At 41.5% G+C, this 21327-nt stretch overlaps 1 long non-coding RNA gene across 1 annotated transcript; it reads right to left on the bottom strand.

The window, feature by feature from the left end:
• Nucleotides 1–2150: 2150 nt before the first annotated feature.
• On the bottom strand, nucleotides 2151–20987 carry LOC120298213. Its single transcript, XR_005554001.1, has 6 exons — nucleotides 20908–20987; nucleotides 17342–17475; nucleotides 15323–15529; nucleotides 14444–14861; nucleotides 13693–13833; nucleotides 2151–2461 (listed from the first exon to the last, which is right to left on the bottom strand). It is a non-coding gene; the product is annotated as an uncharacterized LOC120298213 (long non-coding RNA).
• Between the last annotated feature and the right edge of the window lie 340 nt (nucleotides 20988–21327).

Genomic DNA, 21327 nt, shown 5'->3' with positions numbered 1-21327 from the left:
TCCTAATATCAAATCAAGAATGTTTAAATGAAATTTAAAATTTAGAAAAATAAATACTATAGTAGTAGTAGTAATAGTAGTAGTTTCCATACCATTTATTTTATTAAAAATAATTATATGCCCCAATTTTATAAATTGTATATATTCCTAATTCTACTCTGAGGGCAGAAGCTGAAGTCCTTTCATCCACCCTCAAGATACTTCTCAGATGATACGATCGAATTTGTTCTAGTAGGGATATAAATTAAATCCCAAAGTTCAGCTCAATATAAGTGCATAATGGTAACATTGGTATTTCGTATTTAATAATTCAATCTAAGGAAGCAGCATAGCTATGATTTTTTAAAAAAATTAACAGTGCATTCACTTGTGCCTTCTAAATGAGCTCCTTTGATGTTGAGGGAGCCCAGATCCAGTCCCAGAGAAAAGTTCCCCCAGGTAAGGAAAGGTGTGAACTTGCTCTGTTGCCTCCTCATTGATTAGCCCTATACGGCAATGCTGTTATTTTCCAAGAACCATCACTTTTGGCTTTCACTTACCCATAATCAGATAATTATTATGAGAATAGGAGCCAAGTCCCCTTAACAGCACATGCAACCCAAATGTCATATTGGCATCACCTTTTTCTTCAGTTTTGGTACATATCAATCCTACTTCTCATGGCTCCATTGAGCTCCAAACACACTCTCAAGGAAATGAACAAAAATGGGATGGAAGGGAGCACAGAAGTTTTCTAGTCCAACCCCCTGCCCATAGCAAGAGATCCAGACAAAATGAATGCCCAGCCTCTTTTTGAAAATTTCCATTCATGGAACACTCACAACTTCATGAGGCAAGCCGTTCCACTGATTAATTGTTCTCACTGTCAGAGCTTCTAGAAAGAGCTTTGAGTAGGGTCAACATTCTGAGCTCCATTTGAAGGGCAGTCAATTTCTTCCATTATATTTCTTTGTTTCTGTGTCAAATGCTATAAAGTCAGCAAACCATTATTTCCTCTGACTGATATTTTTATAGTTAGATGGTTCAAGAGAAAAGAATTGTCAAGAGTGGATCACATCTGCCTAAAGACTGCTGGTTCTTCAACAAGGAATACACTTTTCATCCACCTACTATCAACTCTTTTCAAATAGAAGTTTGCATATATTTTAGTCACAAGATCTGTTAGAGAAATGGGCCTGGAATTGCTAGGTTCCTTTTTATTCCCTTTCTTATATATAGGAATTACAATTGCCATCTTTGACCCAAATGGGTGTGGCTGATATTATTTATAAGTGTAAATGTACCTGTCAATGGAGGGTCCCACCAGTCAGGTTATTTCTTGAACTGTTCAACTGCTAGAAAATCCTCTCCAGAGGCCATATTGCTCTTCAGACCATTTATAATGAATTTGATCATGAGAATTTTAGGGCAAAAATAGTTGATATGTTGTCTATTTGTAGATTTTTAATAAAATGGTTGGTTAATGTTAGTGGCCCCTAAAGATTCATAATACATATATGTTTTATCATCAATAGGAAAGGTAATCCCTTAGGATTCTTTTTAAAATTCTGAGATTTGGTCATCATTGAGGATATCATTATTTTGGCTAAGACCGTGTAAAACAATGTGAGTTTTCGATGAGTACTGCACATTCCTATTGTACAGAAGATCCTTTGACTGAACACAGAGCTTCTCCTTGCCTTCACAAGTATGGAGCAGAAACCTCTAAGCAATTGAGATGATGTCAAGAGAAGACATGTCTCTTTTGATCCTTTCTTCCTCCTGACCGTATATCCCAATTCTTATTTATAACACTTACAAATGCCATGGTGAAACAATTATTTGAAGCAGAACCAGTTCTTAAACACCCTGATCCTGAGGAACCTTTCATCATCCAAGCTGATGCTGGTGATGTTGCCTTGAGCACAGTCCTCCCACAAAAACACCTTAGGGGGGTTCTGCAGCCCTACACTTCAGAAAGGAGATGGGTTGTTTGGGAGAAAGAGGCTTTTGCTGTGAGATGGGCATTATTAACTTGGCACAATTTCTTGGAAGCGAGTAAAGTGCCTTTCGAAGTATAGACTGATCATTATTATTATTCAAAATAATATAGAATTATCTAGAGAAGACACGATTGGAGCTATCACTTACACATCAACACCCCACTCACTTTACAGAAAGGGAAGGAGAAACACAAACCTGTGGGACTTTGTAGGTGCTTGCTAATGTTGACATCTGGATGGAGCTGTCTCTGTCAGCTCCATCAAAAAGAGCCAAAAGCTTCTCCTCCCTTCCACAGCTGTAGTTGGGAACATTGGCTTTTCCAGTAGAGAGCATGTCCAGCAAGGCATCTGAAGTGCCGAGGGTGTTATCATAGTTGTCATGGGTGTTGTAGCCAAGTGTGAGATTGTGCAGGTTCTGGGGATTCTCCTTCACCAGTTCAATATTGCAAATCACGCGTACTAGCTTTTTATAGAATAAACTAGAGTAAAACCATGATCATGTTAATATTAGCATCATCAATAGCAACAACAAAAATACTTTTTCTCCATTTAATCATTTTTTTCTCTACAAACTAGCTGAAACATAAGCCAATATTGATCCAAAACTAGAGGCAAATGATAACCACCCATCATCCTTTAATATTGTTAGTGTTAAGGAAGGGGATAGTCCTCAAAAAGGTGCAAAAAATCAAAAATATACAATTATTTTTAGCAGTACTAATATTGGTAGTCCAGAATAATTCAGTCATTAAAGAAGAACCACTATTAAAGGAAGGAGATTTTTGATAAGTGACCGAGAGAAGCTGTTATTATAATAATAATAATAATAATAATAATAATAATAATAATAATAATAATAATAATAATGCATTTGTCCTTAAGGCTTGGTCTTGTGCAGCCAGAATTAGTCCCTCGGTCTCTTTCTTCAATTTTCCAGCTCTTAGCCATTGCCAGGTCTTGTTATTATCTGCTTTCCCAGCTACTTTTTTTTAACATATTGGCCATGTAGTGCTTTGTCTTCCCATGCCTCTATTCTGTTCTTCATTTGGTCTTTCTTGTAGGCCAGTTTGGTCTCTCCAGTAGTCAGTAAGCCTTCCTGATATACTAATTTCAGTGCATCTTCATCATTGTTCTTCAGATATTCTTCCAAAGCTATTTTTTCTTCTTCAACCATCTGATGTACTTGTAGCATTCCACGCCCACCTATTTGCCTTGGTAGATAAAGTCTGTCAATGTCACTGCGTGGATGAAGGGCATGATTCATTGTCATTATTTTTCTGGTCTTCCTATCCATTGCTTTTAGATCTGCTTGAGTCCAGTTCACTATTCCAGCTGTGTATCTAATGACTGGAATTGCCCAAGTGTTGATTGCCTTTATGGTATTTCCTCCATTGTGTTTGGACTTTAAGATCTTCTTCACTCTCTTGATGTTGTTGTTGTTAATTGCGAAGTCGTGTCCGACCCATCGCGACCCCATGAACAATGTTTATGTAAAGTGAGTGGGGTGTTGGTGTGAAAGCGATAAATCCAACTGTGTCTTCTCTAGGTAATTCAATATTATTTTGAATAATAATATTGATAAGTCTATACTTTGAAAGGCACTTTGCTCCCTTCCAAGAAATGGCACCAAGTTAATAACGCCCATCTCACTGCAAAACCTTCTTTCTCCCAAACAGCCCATCTCCTCTCTGTTTCCAAAAGCTATCATGAATTGTAGGCATAGGGCTGCAGATCCCCCCCCCAAGTTGTTTTTGTGGGAGGACTGTACCCACTGCAACATCACTAGCATCAGCTTGGATGATGAAAGGTTCCTCAGGATCAGGGTGTTTAAGAACTGGTTCTGCGGCAAATAATCTTTTCACCATAGCATTTGTAAGTGTTATAAATAAGTATTGGGATATACAGTTGGGAAAAGCAATCATCAAAAGAGACCTATCTTTTCATGACATCATCCTAATTGCTTAGAGGCTTCTGCTGCGTAGTTGTGAAGGCAAGTAGAGGCTCTGTGTCTAAACAAAAAATCTTTTGTACAATTTTGTTGTTAAATGCGAAGTCGTGTCCGACCCATCACGACCCCATGGACAACGTTCCTCCAGGTCTTCCTGTCCTCTACTATCTTCTGGAGTCCATTTAAGTTCACACCTACTGCTTCAGTGATTCCATCCAGCCATCTCATTCTCTGTCGTCCCCTTCTTCTATTGCCCTCAATCTTTCCCAGCATTAGGCCCTTCTCCAGTGAGTCCTTCCTTCTCATTAGGTGGCCAAAGTATTTGAGTTTCAACTTCAGGATCTGGCCTTCTAAACAACAGTTGGGGTTGATCTCTTCTAGGACTGACCGGTTGCAACGCCTTGCAGTCCAAGGGACTCGCAGGAGTCTTCTCCAGCACCATAGTTCAAAGGCCTCAATTCTTTGGCGCTTAGCCTTTCTTATGGTCCAACTTTCACAGCCATATATTGCAATTGGGAAAACCATGGCGTGGACTATACGCACTTTTGTTGGCAGGGTGATGTCTCTGCTTTTTAGAATGCTGTCTAGATTTGCCATAGCTTTCCTCCCCAGGAGCAACGTCTTTTGATTTCTTGGCTGCAGTCCCCATCTGAGGTGATCTTGGAGCCCAGAAAAATAAAATCTGTCACTACCTCCATTTCTTCCCCATCTATTTGCCAGGAATTGAGAGGGCCGGATGCCATGATTTTGGTTTTCTTAATGTTGAGTTTCAAGCCAACTTTTGCACTCTCCTTCTTCACCCGCATCAAGAGGCTCTTTAGTTCCTCTTCACTTTCTGCCATTAGAGTGGTATCATCTGCATATCTTAGGTTGTTGATATTTCTCCCGGCAATCTTAATTCCAACTTTTGATTCATCTAGCCCTGCCTTTCTCATGACGTGCTCTGCATACAAATTAAATAGGCAGGGCGACAGTATACAGCCTTGCTGGACTCCTTTTCCAATTTTGAACCAATCAGTGGTTCCGTGTTCGGTTCTCACTGTTGCTTCTTGACCCGCATATAGGTTTCTCAAGAGACAAATGAGATGGTCTGGTACTCCCATCTCTTTAAGAACTTGCCACAATTTGTTGTGATCCACACAATCAAAGGTTTTAGCATAGTCAATGAAGCAGAAGTAGATGTTTTTCTGGAACTCCCTAGCTTTCTCCATGATCCAGCGTATGTTGGCAATTTGATCTCTAGTTCCTCTGCCTCTTCGAAATCCTGCCTGTACTTCTGGTAGTTCTTGATCTACATACTGCTGGAGTCTAGCTTGTAGGATTTTAAGCATAACTTTACTAGCATGTGAAATGAGAGCAATGGTGTGATAGTTTGAACATTCTTTGGCATTGCCTTTCTTTGGAATTGGAATGTAAACTGACCTTTTCCAATCCTGTGGCCACTGTTGAGTTTTCCAAATTTGCTGGCAAATTGAGTGTAGCACTTTTACTGCATCGTCTTTTAAGATTTTGAATAGCTCAGCTGGAATACTGTCACCTCCACTAGCTTTGTTGTTGCTCAGATTTTCTAAGGCCCATTTCACTTCACATTCTAGGATGTCTGGTTCGAGGTCAGTGACCATCTCATTGTGGTTATCTGGGATGTTAAGCTCATTCTTGTATAGTTCTTCTGTGTAGTTTTGCCATCTCTTCTTAATCTCTTCTGCCTCTGTTAGGTCCCTGCCATTTTGGTCCTTTATCATGCCCATCTTTGCATGAAACTTTCCCTTCATATCTCCAATTTTCTTGAAGAGATCTCTGGTCCTCCCTATTCTGTTGTTTTCTTCTATTTCTTTGCACTGTTCATTTAAGAAGGCATTCTTATCTCTTCTAGCTACTCTCTGGAATTCTGCATTCAATTGGGTGTATCTTTCTCTTTCTCCTTTGCCTTTCGCTTCCCTTCTTTCCTCAGCTATTTGCAAAGCTTCCTCAGACAGCCATTTTGCTTTCTTGTATTTCTTTTTCTTTGGGATGGTTTTAGTTGCTACCTCTTGTACAATGTTGCGAACTTCCATCCATAGTTCTTCAGGCACTCTGTCTATCAGATCTAATTCCTTAAATCTATTTGTCACCTCTACTGTATATTCATCAGGAATATGATTTAGTTCATACCTGAGTGGCCTAGTGCTTTTCCCTACTTTTTCAATTTAAGCCTAAATTTTGCAACGAGAAGCTCATGATCTGAGCCACAGTCAGCTCCTGGTCTTGTTTTTACTGGCTGTATAGAGCTTCTCCATCTTTGGCTGCAGAGCACATAGTCAATCTGATTTCTATGTTGACCGTCTGGTGATGTCCATGTGTAGAGCCGTCTCTTGGGTTGTTGGAAAAGAGTGTTTGTTATGACCATCGTATTCTCTTGACAAAATTCTATTAGCCTGTGCCCTGCTTCATTTTGTACTCCAAGGCCAAACTTGCCTGTTATTCCGGTTATCTTTTGGCTTCCTACCTTAGCATTCCAATCCCCCATGATGATAAGGACATCATTTTTGGTGTTAATTCTATAAGGTGCTGTAGGGCTTCATAGAACCGGTCTATTTCATCCTCTTCAGCACTAGTGGTTGGGGCATAGATTTGGATTATTGTGATATTGAATGGTTTGCCTTGGATTCGAATTGAGATCATTCTGTCATTTTGGGGATTGTATCCCAGTATTGCTTTTCCTATTCTTTTATTGACTATGAAGGCTACTCCATTTCTTCTGAGGGATTCTTGCCCACAGTAGTATACCTGATGGTCATCTGAGTTAAATTCACCCATTCCTGTCCATTTTAGTTGTCTGATTCCTAAGATGTCGATGTTCATTCTTGTCATCTCTTTTTTGACTATGTCTAGCTTGCCTTGATTCATGGATCTTACATTCCAGGTTCCTATGGAGAAAAGATCTTTACAGCATCGGACTTTCCTTTCACCACCAGATATATCCACAGCTGAGCGTCCTTTCGGCTTTGGCCCAGTCGCTTCATTCTTTCTGGCGCTACTAGTACTAGCCCGCTGCTCTTCCCCAGTAGCATATTGGACACCTTCCGACCTGAGGGGCTCATCTTCCAGCGTCATATCTTTTTGCCTTTTAGTACTGTCCATGGGGTTTTCATGGCAAAGATAGTGGAGTGGGTTGCCATTTCCTTCTCCAGTGGATCACATTTTGTCAGAACTCTCTGCTGTGACCTGTCCGTCTTGGGTGGCCCTGCACAGCATAGCTTATAGCTTCATTGAGTTACACAAGCCCCTTCGCCACGACAAAGCAGTAATCCATAAAGGGGTCTCTTGATGTATTCACCTCTAATCTTTTTCTTGACTTCAGTGTGCTAGATGTTGTCAGCTTGAAGGATACCCATGTATTTGTAGTAATCTTCGTCATCCAGACTCTTAATGTTATTTTTGTGGGGCATCTTGATTCCTTTAGTTTTCACTACTTTTCCTTGTTTGATAGTAAGTGTGGGACATTTGTCCAAGCCAAACTCCATTACAATATCTTGGCTATATATACGGACAGTGTTGAGCAGCGATTCTATTTCAGATGATGTTTTTCCATACAGCTTCAGTTCATCCATGTAAAGGAGATGGGATAGTCTGGCAGATGTTTTTGATGTTTGATAGCCATGTCCTGAGTTATTCAGTATTGTTGACAGAGGAAAAAGTGCAATAACAAATAGTAATGGTGATAATGAATCTCCTTGAAATATTCCTCTCTTGATATTAACCTCTCCCAGCTCTCACCATTGATCTGCAACTGTGTCTTCCATTGTGCCATCGATCTTTGCACAAATTTTCTGATGTTTCTACTGACTCCTGTTATTTCTAGGCACTTGATTATCCAATCATGTGGCAGAGAGTCAAATGCCTTTTTGTAGTCAATCCATGCCACATTAGGTTGGTCTTCCTTCTCTTGCAGTTTTCCAAGATCATTTTGTCTATTAGGAGTTGATCTTTTGTTCCTCTGCTATTGGGGCAGTTTCCTTTCTGTTCAGGTGGAAAGAGATTATTTTCAACTACATGCTGTTGCACTGCATCAGCTACTACACCAGTTAGTAATTTGAAAGTTGTTGGTAAGCAGGTAATTGGCCTGTAGTTACCTGGTGTTGCCCCTTTTGCTGGATTTTTCATTATTCGGTAGGTTTTCCCAGTTGTTAGCCACTTTTCAATTTCTCCACCTTGTAGTATATTGTTGAACTGCTTGGCAATGAGTGGGTGTATAACAGTTAGATGTTTCAACCAAAACCCATGCAGTTCATCTTCACGTGGTGCTGACCAATTTTTGATTTTCCTTGCTCTGTTTTCTGCCATTTTTGTTGTTATTACTAGTTCTTTCATTTCAACTTCTGTTTTATTTGTATTCACCTCTTTTAACCAAGCCACATCCTTGTTGTATTTCTTTGGGTTATCCCATATCTGCTTCCAGAACTGCACTGTTTCTTCCTTGTCAGGTACTGACTGATTCATTGCAGTTTCTCCATTGATGGATTGGTAGAAACGTTTCTGATTGGATTGAAATTGGAGGTTCTGCCTATAGTTTGCAATTCGAGCTTCATATCTACTGATTTTCCTGGCTATAGCTGTTATTTGTTGCTTTATTATTTCCAGTGCTTCCTTGATCTTCCTTGTTTCTAAGTGGTATTTCTTGATTAGGTATTCTTTGGTCTTCTTGTTCTTCAGCTTCTTTTCTTCCATCTGTTCTAGCTTGCTTGCATGTGACCTTAACTTGCTGATCTTATTTTCTAGTCTAACCTTCCATTTTTCTGGTGCACTGTTTGTTTGTTTTTCTTCTTTGCTGATTTTGCATCCCAGGTATTCAGTTATAACTGCAGCTGTGCTGTCCATTAGTTGGTTTGTTTCTTGCAGTGAATTGGCGCTTATACTTGATATTGCAGTATTTGCATCTTTTAATGCTTGTGCTAGCTGTTTCTTTGGAACAAGCTTCAATGTAGGCAGCTTTATTCTGTTGTTTTTGTACTGTTCTAGATGCTCAATTATTCTTTGTTTCAATTCTTTTATTTCTTTAGTTAGAGGGTTTTGTTCTTCCTGAGGAAGAGATGCCTGGTTTCCAAATGAGAACAGTTGTATATCTCTGCTGGATTCCTTCACTGCCAACTCCCCCTGGTTTTCCTCTATATTCTGAATTTTTTTCTGATTTCTTTGCCCTGAGTAAACCTTTGCAATTTGTCCAATTCTGTTTCTGTGAATACTTTATTTCGTATTATAAATCGGTGTTGATCTACTAGTCTCTGTTCTGTTATTTCTGATTCTGGATGTTGTTCCTTCCAGAACTGGTGCATTCATTTTAGATATCCTCTTCTTGTTGGACTTGATCTTTAGTAACAGATCATTATTTCTTTGTTTTCCATCACTGTGTATCTGCGACGGGTAAACATCTTTTCTTCCAGTAGTTCTGCAGCTGCTGGCCCTGGTTTCTCAGCCAACAGTCCTGAGTCCTGTAACCCATTTTTCACCAGATATCCAGGAACTCCAATATCTAGCGCGGACCTTGTTAACCCGGGCGACATCCGAGCCGGTATGGCATTCTGTAATTTACGTCTCACCATATTTTTTTATGGGAGAGACACTCTTTGTCTGACTCCTCTGACTCCTCTGACGAGATCTATCCAGTATGGTTGAACATCTAGCATAGCTCAAGTCAAAATTGAGAAGACAGCAACAGAGAGTAAGTGCCGCCTATCCAAAGAAGCTGAAGAAAGAATGGACCACTTGGTAAGCTGTTGCAAGAAGATTGCACAGACTGACTACAAGCACCTGCAACATAACACCCAAGACTTAACAATTGTCGATAAGAAAGACAAAAAAAGTCTGGATAATGGACGTGGCAGTGCCTGGAGACAGCAGAATAGAAGAGAAAGAACTGGAGAAGATAACAAAATACAAAGACCTACAAATACAAGTAGAAGGACTGTGGCAAAAGCAAGCAAGAGTAGTACCAATAGTAATAGGCTCCTTGGGTGCAATTTCAAAACAACTGGAGCACCACTTGGACACCATTGGCATTGACAAATTCGCTATTAGTCAATTGCAAAAGGCGGCCTTATTAGGAACTGCTTCCATCCTGCGACGATATCTGTAATACCATCAAACATCCACATCTGCCTATCCCAGGTCCTGGGTAAGGACTCGATAGGTAGACAAAATGCCAAATCCAGTCTGAACATCTGGCTGACTGTGCGATGATCCATAATAATAATAAGTTGGAAGGGACCTTGGAGATCATCTAGTCCAACCTCCTGCTCAAGCAGGAAACCCTATACCATTTTGGACAAATGGCTGTCCAGTCTCTTCTTAAAAACTTCCAGTTTTGGAGCATTCACCGCTTCTGGAGTCAGATTGTTCCACTGGTTAATTGTTCTAACTGTCAGGAAGTTTTTCCTTAGTTCTAGGTTGCTTCTCTCCTTGATTAGTTTCCATCTGTTGCTTCTTGTTCTGCCTTCAGGCACTTTAGAATGTAGTTTGACTCCCTCTTCTTTGTGTCAGCCCCTGAGATATTGGAACACTGCTATCATGTCTCCCCTCATTCTTCTCTTCATAAAACTAGACATACCCAATTCCAGCAACTGTTCCTTATATGTTTTAGCCTCCAGTCCCCTGATCATCTTTGTTGCTCTTCTCTGTACTCTTTCTAGAGTCTCAACATCTTTTTTACATCACGGTGACCAAAATTGGATGCAGTATTCCAAGTGTGGCCTTACTAAGGCATTGTAAAGTGATACTAACACTTCAAGTGATCTAGATTCTATCCCTCTGTTAATGCAGCCCAGCACTGTGTTGACCTTTTTGGCAGCTGCAGCACACTGCTGGCTCATATTTAAGTGATTGTCCACTAGGACTCTGAGGTCCCTCTCACAGTTACTATTATTGAGCAAGGTACCCCTATACTATACCTATACATTTGGTTTTTCTTGCCTAAATGTAGAACCTTACTTTTTTCACCGTTGAATTTCATTTTGTTAGATAGTGCCCAGTGTTGAAGTCTGTCCAGATCCTCTTGTATCCTAAGCCTGTCTTCTGGAGTGTTGGCTATTCCTGCCAGCTTGATCCCAATAGACTGTTTCTCTAAAGTGCAATCCAAGATATTGATCTCCCTCTTTCTTAAATAATTGTCATTCAAAATAATAGATGTACTACATCTTCTATTTCTGGAACTCCACAAATACAAGTATATTCATTGTAAGGAGTTTGGAAGATTCAACTCAATACTTGGAAGGTACATTTGTAGCAGCTGATGCCTTTCAGTGTGCCAGCCTTACTGAAGACGCCCTACTTTTCTCTATTTTAACCATCCTGGATTCTCTCTGCAGCATTTTTTTAGGTTTTTCTCAAGTGGCAAAAAAGACAGGCAGATGACAGTTCCCAATATAAAATGAAGAATGTTTTAAATGAAATTTGTTTGTTCTAATAGCATTTGGGCACTCTTATTAGTTTAACAAAGGGAAGGACGAGGGGTGACATGATAACAGTGTTTAAATATCTCAGGGGCTGCCCCAAAGAAGAGGGAGTCAAGCTCTTCTCCAAAGGACCTGATTGCAGGATGAGAAGCAACGGATGGAAACTAACTAACTAATTAACCAGTGGAACAACCTTCCTCCAGAAGCTGTGAATGATCCAACACTGGAAGTGTTTAAGAAGAGATTGGACAGCCATTTGTCTGAAATGGTATAGGGTTTCCTGCCTGAGCAGTGGGTTGGACTAGATGACCTCCCAGGTCCCTTCCAATATCATCATCATCATCACTATTATTACTATTGTTATTATTTTCCATACCATTAATTTTAATAAAAATATTTATATACCCCAATTTTATAAATTGTATAAATTCCCAATTCTGCTCTGAGGGCAGCAGTTGAAGTCCTTTCATCCACCCTCAAGATACTTCTCAGATATGTGATCTAATTTGTTCTAATAGTGATATAAATTAAATCCCAAAGTTCAGCTCAATATAAGTGCATAATAGTAACGGTGGTATTTTGCATTTAATAATCCAGTCTAAGGAAGCTGCATACCTATGAGTTTTTTTTTTAAAAAATTAACAGTGCATTCACTTGTGCCTTCTAAGTGAGCTCCTTTGATGTTGAGGGAGCCCAGATCCAGTCCCAGAGAAAATTCCCCCAGGTAAGGAAAGGTGTGAACTTGCTCTGTTGCCTCCTCATCGATTAGCCCTATAGGGCAATGCTGTCATTTTCCAAGAACCATCACTTTTGACTTTGACTCATCTAAAATCAGATAATTATTATGAGAATAGGATCCAAGTCCTCTTAACAGCACATGCAACCCAAATGTCATATTGGCATCACCTTTTTCTTCAGTTTTGGTACATATCAATCCTACTTCTCATGGCTCCATTGAGCCCCAAACACACTCTCAAGCAAGTGAACAAAAATGGGATGGAAGGGACTATGGAGTGTTCCTCAATTATTTTTAAACCTAAATTTAAGTCCTAGTCTCCACTTATTTTATTATTCTCTACCTTACTTAACTTGATTACTAAACAACAAGTCAGTTTGCATCTGTGCTTTCCTCATTACCGTTGCTGCACCCACTCATTACATAAAGTAATTGTCCGTTTCTTGGGAAATAGCAGGAGTTTGACATTATTTCAAGGTTTCAAGGCACTTCCACAATTTCCTCATTAACTGCTTTCTGTGGCTCTTGGGCAAAGAACCACATAATTAAATATGAATTTCCTTTCTTTTTAGGGCTGCCAATTTTGCCATTTTCAGTCTCACTGGTCTCCTACTCTTTAGTGCACCTGTGGTTAATTGATTTGTAAGTTTGCATGTTCATCTTCTATCAGGTCCTGTATCAAGGCTATTTGATGGGAGTCCACAGAAATTGGCTCCAGCCCTCAAGGCAAAGCTTAGGAGATATGGCTCAACAACCACCTTTTCCACTCATTGCTGGGAACTTTCAACCCATTGCTCACCAACAACCAGGCTCAATATTGACTCCCTGAGAGACCCTCCAAGGATGCTTTTTCACTGCAACAATTCTTTGCATCTTGATTACTTAACATTTTCTGTATTATATTTCTGCATCTAACACAGAAATTGTTAAATTTTTCAGTGGGGTTTTTTTGTTTTCTATTCTTCTCATCCTTCACTGTAAGGATCCTTTCTCAGAGCAATTGTATTACAGATTGGGAGAAGAAAAAAAGAGAGAAGAGAAAAAGTTGTTGAAAAATAGGCAAATGTTGAAAAGTCATGTTTAGTTTGTGAAACTAGGATGATTTTATATGTAACTAAGTCTGAGTGTTTTGTTTTGTGAAAACAGATTTTAAGTTACTGTGTTATTCAGGGCACGGGAAAATGCTTGTGCTTCACTCTGAAACCATCTCTAAATCTCTACAGCATCCATGGCAACTGGATGCGACACCTGAGAACCAACAGAACTTACAGAATAACCGAGTTGGCAGGGACCTGCTAGTCCAATCCCATGCTGAAGCTGGAAAGCCCTACACCATTCCAGACAAATGGCTTTGCAAATTATTCTTAAAAACCTCCAGTGATGGAGCACCCAAAACCTCTGGAGCCAAACTCTCACAGTTACTGCTATGGAGCCACATATCACCTATTCTATACCTGTGCATTCCTTTTTTCTTGCCTAAGTGTAAAGCCATATTGTTCTCACCACTGAAATGCAGAGATAAGTAATAAAAAAATATGGCCCCCATGAGATCCTTTGTAACTGAAGCAGCAGGAAACATTCAATGTAACCAACACTCACAGCTTTTGGAACCCAGTTCTCCTTCTCAATTTCAGTTGATCTTCTGTGTCTCACAGGACTCCTAATAAGGAGTGGTAAGGCCACACTTGGACTTCTGCCTCCAGTTTTGGTCACCACAATGTAAAAAAAGATGTTGAGACTCTAGAAAGAGTACAGAGAAGAGCAACAAAGATGATCAGGGGACTGGAGGCTAAAACATATCAGGAACAGTTGCTGCAATTGGGGATGTCTAGTTTAACGAAGAAAAGGACGATGGGGGGACGTGATAGCAGTGTTCCAGTATCTCAGGGGCTGCCACAAAGAAGAGGGAGTCAAGCTATTTTCCAAAGCGCCGGAAGGCAGGACAAGAAGCAACGGGTGGAAACTAATCAAGGAGAGAAACAAGTTTAAGTTTTTGAAGAAACTGGACAGCCATTTGTCCGAAATGGTATAGGGTTTCCTACCTTGGACTAAATGACCTCCAAGGTCCCTTCCAACTTTATTATTATTATTATTATTATTATTATTATTATTATTAACCCTCAACTAAGACTGCAGGGATATTTCCAACTCTGCATATATTCTCTGTCTTCAGAGAAATAGAAATCACCTGGATGAGGGAGGAATACTTCAACGAAAGCCAAATCAGTCTGTGCTTCATCTGAGTGCCACAAAGACCCACCAGGAAGCAGAGCAGCTGTTTTCCCAAAACCCACCCATAAAAATGTGTCGCCCATGATAGCAGTGCCAACCCCAGATTTCCACCACTTACTTCTAAGGGCTCTTCCCATAGTCCAGCCATTGGTGAACCTGGCCGAGCATTATCATCGTGGACTGTAGAGTTTGGGCAGCAATTCAGTAAGGAATTTTCTTTGACCCATTCAGACACTGCAAGTCCTGAGCCTCCCATCTTTTATAGCCATAGCAGGTTAGATGTTCAACTAAGTCTGCTGCTCTTCTCAGGGCTTTTGTAACAGCTAACAAACAGGAGTGTTTCAATACAAGGAAGATGCACCGTTGCCTTAGGTAAGAACTATTTTGCAACAGTTCACTGAGGTGATATGATGCAATCATTACAACTCCATAAATAGAGAGCCAAGTCTGTCCAAGGAGTAAGATTTTGTCCAGAACCAGTCTCAGCATGAAGATCCTTTATCTGCTGTTCGCATTTCTTTTCCTTGCATTCCTGTCTGAACCAGGTAAGAAATAAAATTACTGATAATTTACAAAGGATTGGTAATTCACACCTTTTTAAATAAATACGAATATCACTGAAAGCAGGATAATCTCCAACATCTTTTTGTTTTACTTTACAGAAATAGCTTTGAACAGTATAGACAATTGACAACATGAGCCTCCAAAGATTTGAAAAATATGCCATTGATTTTTCTTTTGATTCACAATTCTTGAAAGAACTTTATTGGGGTTTTTGTTATTGTAGCTTATTTTTGTTGATTTGCTTCACTTTAACATTGGTTTACCAAATTCTCAGCTCAGTCAAGGTCTTCATCCAAAACACACAATGCAATTGGCCACTGTAACTCAGCAAGGATCCTTGGCAATATTGGAGAGAAATATATCACAGTAAGGTCTATTCTTCATATGAAATAGAATTATTTCTTCCCTCCTACATTAATAGATGTAGGCTTACCAGCTAATTCATCTTTGAGTCAGACTTCAAACCTGGGTTAATGGCTGATTTATTTGAGCTGCTGCAGGAGATCAGCAGAGATGGATCTGTGTGGTCAGAGAAAACTTGCTGTAGTCCTAGGAATCCTGGAATTCCTGGAAGGATGCTTCCATTCCCATCTTGGATGAACGGTTACAAAAGCTGATGGAGTTAGCAGAGATGGCTAAACTGACAGTTTTGATAAAAGAAAAGAATATAAGTACTTTTGTTTGTACTTGGATACTGCTTCTGGACTTTGTGTTATAATTTGCTATAACTTGTGCTATAATTTGCCATAATTTGTGCTATAATTCTATAATTTCACACAGTCTCATTCTTCCCTTTTGGTTTATTTATTTATTGTAGTGATTACTTTGCCACTGATGTCTTCCAGCTAATGTAGTTGCTTGGGCAGAAATAGTATAAAATCAGATTTAAGCTTTTCACTAAGATCTTGGAAAGAAGCAGAAAAAAAATTCTTAAGATTATTTTTTCTCAAGTTAAATACCATTTTGAATACCATTTAAATACAACTTAGAATAAGAATGACTTTGTCTGATGACTTAATATCAGCACAGCCTGGATCTTGATAAAGATAAATATGCCATTGATTTTTCTTTTGATTCACAATTCTTGAAATAACTTTACTGAGGTTTTGTTAGGGACCTCGGAGTCCTAGTAGACAATCACCTAAATATGAGCCAGCCGTGTGCTGCAGCTGCCAAAAAGGCCAACACAGTGCTAGGCTGCATTAACAGAGGGATAGAATCAAGATCAGGTGAAGTATTAATACCACTCTTCAATGCCTTGGTAAGGCCACACTTGGAATACTGTATCCAGTGTTGGTCACCACGATGTAAAAAAGATGTTGAGACTCTAGAAAGAGTACAGAGAAGAGCAACAAAGATGATTAGGGGACTGGAGGCTAAAACATATACGGAACGGTTGCGAGAATTGGGTATGTCTAGTTTAACGAAGAGAAGGCCAAGGGGGGACATGATAGCAGTATTCCAATATCTCAGGGGCTGCCATAAAGAAGAGGGAATTAAGCTATTTTCCAAGGTACCTGAAGGCAGGACAAGAAGCAATGGATGGAAACTAATCAAGGAGAAAAGCAACCTAGAACTAAGGAGAAACTTCCTGACAGTGAGAACAATTAATCAGTGGAACAACCTTCCTCCAGAAGCAGTAAATGCTCCAACACTGGAAGTTTTTAAGAAGAGACTGGACAGCCACTTGTCCGAAATGGTGTAGGGTTTCCTGCCCGAGCAGGGGGTTGGACTAGATGACCTCCAAGGTCCCTTCCAACATTACTACTACTACTACTACTACTACTACTATTACTATTACTATTACTATTATTATTATTATTATTGTAGCTTATTTTTTTTGGTACGCTTCACTTTAGTATTGGTTTACCAAATTCTCAGCCAAATATGTTTTGTTTGAATAAGGAGGCACAATGGAGAAACAGTTTGGTCTAGTGATTAGAGCAAAACACGACAACTCTGGGTACTGAGTTCTAGTCCCACCTTGGGCCTGAAAGCTGACTGAGTGAATTTGGCTAAACTGACAGTTTGATAAAAGAAAAGAATAAAAGTACTATTGTTTCTACTTGGAAACTGCTTCTGGACTTTGTGCTTGAGGTGGAAAAAAATGATACTATGATTTTGGAGTTTACTGATTAGACTGATTTGTTGATAGAGAAATGACTAGTTCACACTAATACAGAAATGCAAAAAGTTGAGATTCGATTTTCATGTCTTATTTTACTGCAACAGGGAATCGGAAGTCAACGCCTTTTGTTTCTTCCCCCAACTTTCCACATTTTCCCTTTTCCTATTGTTTTTCCTTACTATTTGCTTTTTATTTTGATATTTTTATGTTCTAAATGAATAAAAATATAAATTGATAAAGGAATCCTGCAGTTCTGTAGAAGAAGGTAGTGTCTTGGAAGGGAAAATATATTTAAATATTAAGGAATCTTTACTCATCGTTTACGTGTCTCCTCTTTTTCTTTTCATAGGGAATGCCCAACCACGGTGTCGTCGTCTAGGAGGAAAATGCTTTCGCAAACGATGTCCTCCGAAACATGTTTATCTTGGGCGGCAGGACTGTTGGCAGCGACGGAGGTGCTGTAAAAGGTAAGAAAACTCTCCTCTAATAGAAATACTACAGATACAGTACATAATGAGATGCTCTGCCTGATATTGTTTGCATTCACAAAGCTTTGCAAAGCAAAGAATTGACTTTAAACTCACTTTGATCAACTTATTATTTTTTTCTCATTTGTATAGTGAAATTGGAAAATAATGCCATCTCCATCTACGACCATGGATATCTTCAAGACATGGCCAATGACCTGAGAGTGCCGCCTGCTATCACTTTATCTTTCTTTATATAAATCAAATTGCTACCCATCAAAGTCTAAAACATTTGTGGGGGGAGAGAGAGAGGGGGGGAGGGAGAGAGAGAAAGAGGGAGGGGGGAGGGAGAGGGAGGGGGAGAGAGATGGAGGGAGGGAGGGAAAGAGAGAGAGAGGGAGGGAGGGGGAGGGGAGGGGGAGAGAGAGGGAGGGAGGGAGGGAGGGAAAGAAAGAGAGGGAGGGAGGGGGAGGTAGAGGGAGAGAGGGAGGGAGGGAGGGAGGGAGGGAGGTGTTGCCTGCTCTTCAACCACATATTATGCTATAATTTCACACAGTCTCATTCTTCCCTTTTGGTTTATTTATTTATTGCTTTGCGATTACTTTGCCACTGATGTCTTCCAGCTAATGTAGTTTCTTCGGCAGAAATAGTATAAAATCAGATTGATTCACTAAGATCTCGGAAAGGAGCAGAAGAAAAATTCTTAAGGTTATTTTTTCTCAATTGAAATAGCATTGGATACAACTTAGAATAAGAATGACTTAATATCAGCACAGCCTGGATCTTGATAAAGGAAATGAAGATGCAGCAATAGGAAATCTGCAAGAGAGAGAGGATCCTTTCCTGGCCCAATCTTTTTGTTAAACAGACAGACCAACAGATGTTATGAAATTGATTTTAGATACCATCTAAACAAATAAATAGATTACACAATAAAACCACATTATCAGAGGGTGAGTCACATAGGACCTGATGCAGACAAACAAACACAGCCAACTTGTGAGGGATACTATTGTGGACACTATTACACCTATGCTAATAAAGGGGTGTGATCTAACAATGTACACAGGTGAAAACATAATTTGCACAACCAGTATCCATACAAGCCTGAACCTATCAATTCCTCCCCCCTCTCAACTTTCATTCACACAATTTCTACTTCTTTTATTGCAATGTCTACATTTATAAGGGGATGTAAATATTTAACTTGTGGCATAAATCATCCTATAAAATGTTAAAATCTCAACTATGAATCAGACTTCACTGAAAATAATTATTAAAATACAAATAGTAATTACCAAAGTAGGTCTAACATATATCCATTCTTTATTAACCTTTTAATGCAGTATTTTTTACAACACAGGCAGGGTACACGTAACACAGAAATCAGCTAGAAGCATCATGGCAGTTCTAAAGCAAAGGATCTTCACAGCTTGACACTTTATTGTTAAACAACATGTCAGTTTGTTCCCATTTCCCTCTCGGCACATACAGTACTCATTACACAAGATAATTGTTTCTGGGGTAACACCAGGAGCTCAACATTATTTCTAGACTTCAATGCACTTTCAGAAATACAGCTAGCCTCTACCTGCTCCCTGCGGTTCTTGGGCAAAGAACTACATTACTAATAATTGACTTTCTTTTCAGATTGGCTAGTTTTGCCATTTGTAGCCTCACTGACCCACTAATAATCACTGCCTGTGAGGGCAAGGTGGGCAGGGGGAGTCCTCAGAAAGGGGCTCCCCCCTCAAGGCAAAGAGCCCTTTCTAACTCCAGTTCTGTCACTGGGAGGGAGAAGAAAGGAGGTTTGGGTCTAGTAAACCCTGCAATGTTCTCCTCTCTTCTCCAGCCCTTCTTGTTCAGCTGAGTCAAAGAGTCCAACGGAAGAGTGAGAAATTCCTACACCTGCTGGCTCTTCCTGATGATGCAAGGAACTAAGCCTGTTGCTCCTGTACATCAACACATACGTCCCCGAGTTCCCCCAGGTGGCAGCCCATAATTATGTTCCAGGAAAATATGGGGTAGCCGTATTTAGTTTGCATCTAAGGTGATGTTGACTGCATAACGATTTCATAATAGTGTGAAGAGAGGCATTATGTTGTAAGGTTTTGAGACTGTTCCTCCACCGACCTAGTCTTTATGTGCCCCAAATGAGGAGTGGGAGGGAGACAAAATCAGCCCTTGGAGATCGAAGCCACGGGAATCCTGCAGAAGCAGCCTGGATGGCTTCTGGAGGGGGCAAGGCTCAGTGGGAGAGCTATCTAGGGGCATCTAGGGGTGCTGGGGAGAAGGGAGGGGTCTTCCACTCAGAGTTGCCCCCTTGATCTTTCCTCTCTCCCGCAGAGCTGCTCTCCCTCCCTCCCCCCTGATGGCAAATGTTTCCCACACCAGGAATGGCTTCGGCTGGACTTTCTGCTCTGGCCCCAAGAGGCCCTGGGGAAGAGACCCTTCCCAACACCCCCTGCCCAGGAGCCCTCAGACCAGGGAGATGGACATCAGGGTGACCTTCCCAGAGATCAAGGCCATTGGCCACTGGACCACTCAGGGCCTTTTTTGAGGGGGGGTCTCAGATGAGCTCCGGTTGGGGGCCACACGTGAGATTCGCACAGGACTCTCTCTGTTGGGGACCCTCTGCCCAACCTTCAGCCCAACTCCCTGCCTTGGGATGATTTTCGAGATTCAGACTTGTTTCCTCTCCCCCTCCCCCAAAGCCCCCCTGCAGCTGCCCCCCCAGAGCATCTCAAAGGGAGGGTCTCCAGCCCCCCTCACGATAGGGATTGTTTTGGGGAGCCATAGGGGAGCCATTCAGAGCCCCCCCCCAAATGCTCCTCTCTCGCTTCCCCCCTCCCTCCAGGTCCCGATAGAGCAACGGGGGATTATGGGGTGGGGGTTTCTCGGCCTCCTCCCCAAATTCAGAGCCTCCCCCGGAAGGGACCGAAGCTCAACTCCGGCCTGACTTTGAAAGCCTCAAATTTGAGATTTGGGAAGAAAACTTGAAGTCTCTGAAGAAGGAAAAATACTTTGGCCAAAATGCAGCTTTTTCCTTGTGTGGATTCAGGTCTGAAAATGCCTCAGTTTCCCTCTTTCGCTTTCGCTTTCCCTCCCCTTCCTCTTTCCACGCAGCCGCTCCGACTCGGCCATTTTGGAGGGGGGGCGATAGAGTGGCCCGGCTGCGACTCCCCACCTCTGCTGCAATCGGGAAAGAGGGGGTCCCTCTCCGCCCTCCTGGGGGGGGGAAGTGGGGAGGGGAGGGGGAGGAGACCACGCAGAGATCGAGGCTGTCGCCGGCTCCCGTCACTCTTACCCCCTGAAGAGCTAGCAGCTTTCTTCCCCCTCTCCGCCCCCCACGAGTCTCGGCGGTGCTTCCCAGCCCCCTCCTCCCCCAACCCTCCTCCTCCCCCCGCCCAGCCCCCTCCTTACCGGGGGTCTCCTTCCCCCCTTCGCTTCCGGGGATCCGGGCCAGCGCCCCCGCCAGCAGCAGCAGCAGCACCAGGGGGAGCCCAGCGGAGCCCATGGACGCCGCCCCACAAGCGCCCCCAGAGAGACCAGAGACAGAGACGCGGAGGCTCCCAGCCCCAGAGGCGGAATCGGGGGGTCTGGCTTGGGGGGCGAGGGGGCGTTTCCCTCGAACTTCGGAACTGGGAGGGCCCAGAAGAAGCAGGAGGACCAATCGGAATTCTCCCTTCCGCCGCGTCATCAATCTCCGGGCAGAGCCTCCCTTGACTTCACCCGATGGAGGAGACAGTTCCGCGCAGAGGGAGAAGCGGGGAAGCGGAGAGGGGGGGGGGATTTTATGGGGGGAGGAATCAGCCCTGGGACCCCCTCCCCAGAATCGATCCT

The sequence above is a fragment of the Crotalus tigris genome, unplaced genomic scaffold (genome assembly GCF_016545835.1).
Source record: "Crotalus tigris isolate CLP2741 ecotype Arizona unplaced genomic scaffold, ASM1654583v1 scf7180000023789.126614, whole genome shotgun sequence".
NCBI classification, from domain to species: domain Eukaryota; kingdom Metazoa; phylum Chordata; class Lepidosauria; order Squamata; family Viperidae; genus Crotalus; species Crotalus tigris.
The sequence above is the reverse complement of the archived record's forward strand: the minus strand, read 5'-3'. Positions and strand labels throughout refer to the sequence as shown.